Genomic DNA, 3,001 nt, shown 5'->3' on the forward strand with positions numbered 1-3,001 from the left:
CACTTCATCACTGTGCCAGCAGGAGGCTGTGGACACTAGATCTGGCACTGAGAGCCTGTATCCTCACAATACTTCACACCAAACTGTAGAAGAGCTTTCTGACCCACAGTTACTAGGTTCTCCATTATAAGGGACCTCAAGTTGAACCAGAAAACTGATTTGTCTTTGGCTAAGCCAAATTTAATCTTCTAACATGTTTCTCAATTTCAAAACCATATTCTAAGTAGTGCAATAGGAACATATTTTCTAAAAACAGTGCAGGGTATAGCTATGTGGACTTTTATTTTCTGAAACAGATCATTCATAAGCTAAGGGAAGAAAGCAAGATAATAAAAGTGATGTTAGCACAACAAAGAGTTTGCAATCTGGAGATTTGGAGAAGAAACAACCATGATTTACAAACAAGAAACATGAATTCCTCTCAGCAAGAATTCTGCTGACCCTGGACTTGAGAACAATTCTTCCTGGTGTCCACAAGTCCATTCCGATTCATAGCGACCCACTGGGACAGAGTAGAACTGCCCCACAGGGTCTCTGTAGAAGCAGAATGCCAATCTGTCTCTCTCGTGGAGCACTTGGTGATATCACCCCCAAAAGTTTCCTCATGGCTTTATTATTATTGTTTATTTTGGTGACAAGGTGCCACCATGTACAGTTTCTACATGCACAGCTTGGCGCCTTCTATTCCTGTCTTTATTCCACTGAGGCACTGTCTCACTGGGGCCACCCATGCTGCTTTACCTCTACTGATGTGACATTTTTGTTCCTTCCTCCTCATTTGTGCATAGTCTCTTCTTAGAAAGGACAGCTTCTCGGGGTAATGTCCACGTGCATGGTTGCTGGAATATGGAGCATAGTTCATAGAAAACATGAGATCATGAACTATTCCAGTACATCAGGGTCTAGCAAATCTTTCCCAGAAAGGCCATGTGGTACCTCGAATTGACTTGATATGGTTTTTCTATCCAAAGTCTTCTTAATTCCCACCAAGTGACTGGGTGGGACCATGCAAGAAACCACATCCATATAAATGAAGAAAAGATTGAAGTTGTCAAAGACTTCATTTTGCTCAATTCAGCCATCAACACTCATGGAAGCAGCAATCAAGATATCAAATGACATGTTGTATTAGGCAAATCTGCTGTACAAAACCTTTTTAAAGTGTTGAAGAGCAAAGATGTCAGTTTGAGGACTATGGAAGGTGTGCCTGACCCAAACAATGGTATTTTCATTAACCTCATATACATGCAAAAGTTGGACAGTAAATAAGGAAGACCATAAAAGAATTGATGCTTTTGAGTTACGGTGTTGGAGGAGAATATTGAGAGAACCAACAGATCTGTGTTGGAAGAAGTACAGCCAGAGTGCTCCTTGGAGGCCAGGATGGCCAGACTTCATCTCTCATACTGTGGACATATTGTCAGGAAGGACCAGTCACTGGAGAAGGATATCGTGTTTGGTAAGTTGGAGGATCAGAAATAAGAGGAAGACACCCCCCCCCAATGAGATGGATTGGACAGGTAGCGGCAGCGATGGGCTCAAGCGTGACAACAGTGGTGAGGTTGGCCCAGGACTCAGCAATGTTTTGTTCTGTTGTGCATAGGGTAACTGTGAGTCAGTACAGACTTGATGGCACCTAATAACAACTACATGCAAATAAAGTATACAGGACTCTAAGACTAGGATTGTTAATTTTTGCCTTCCAGCTAGGTTTCAAAGGAGCCATCTCAGAAGCAGAGATGGAAGACTGCAGGACCATCAAGAAGAAAGAGCATGAGTGGAGTGTGAATCCCTACCTAGACACACAGTGATGGCAGAGGAGACAGCATGGAGAGACTGAGCAACTGTGGACTCTTGGCCCATGGAATGAGTCAGAGGTCAAGAGACTACATGGCTGAGAGGTTGAAGACAAGAGTGAGGCATGCCTGCAGTATGGCAGACAAGAGGAGGAGTTCCTGACTGGAGAACTGTACCCTGCTCACATCCTTAATAAACCCCAGAATTGCGAGTATTGTTCTGAGTTCTGTGTGGTCATTGTAATAGATTATCGAACCCAGATGGGAAGCAGAGAATGCTATGGGAGGAAGGTTGGTGCCGCAGAAGGAAGAGAACAGAGGTTGTAGGGTGGAAGCACATCTGACTTCCACGTAGGCCTCAGGCTGATTTTGAGTTTGATTCTCCGTCTCCCTTGTAAAGTCAGGAGAAGTCAGACATGGTCCCCACGTGGTTTTTGAAGGCTACAAAGTCTTTGTCCTCAGCTTTGCTGGTCTCCATTGGATCTTCTGGCAAAGCGGCAATGCTACTGCTGCAATCGAGGCACCTCCTGATTATGATGCTCCCCTGCACAAAGGAACACACCCTGCCAGGTCCCCTGCCACCAGGACCTGCTGCAGATTGCATTGCTGTACTCCATAGGGTTTGCTTTGGTAGAGTTTGGGAAGTCATGACCAAAATGTAGCCATAGAAAAGATGAGACACACAGGGTTTATCAAAACAGGTGACAGCCCAAATTTGGCCACAGGACTTCTTTGCCAAATTTGGAGGATAAATGAGACCTACGTAAAATCGAAACCCAGTGCCATTGAGTGGATTCCAACTCACAGAGATCCTTAAGGACAGAGGAGAACTGCTCATTAGGGTTCTCAAAGCTGTCATCTTTAAAGGAAGCAGACTGCCTCATCTTTCTCCTACAGAGTGCCTAATGGGTTTGAACCCCTAACCTTTCAACTGGCAGCAGAGTGCTTAACTTCTGTCTCATCAGGACTCCCTTCAAGACCACAGCCTAGGAGCCTCCTGTGGAGAAGTTCTACTTGGAACTGAGTTTAAGTCTATATATAGTTTACAAATACTGCTCATTACAAAAAATATCCCCATGGATTCAACAACAATGTGGCTAGAATGTGTTAGGGTCCGAGACCACCACCCAATAAAGAGACCAAGAGACAAAGATAATGCAAAAGCAGGCGGGCTTTATTCAAGCTAGCATGCTAGGGTCGAGTGG

This window comes from Chrysochloris asiatica, unplaced genomic scaffold (genome assembly GCF_000296735.1).
Source record: "Chrysochloris asiatica unplaced genomic scaffold, ChrAsi1.0 scaffold00272, whole genome shotgun sequence".
Taxonomy (NCBI): Eukaryota; Metazoa; Chordata; class Mammalia; order Afrosoricida; family Chrysochloridae; genus Chrysochloris; species Chrysochloris asiatica.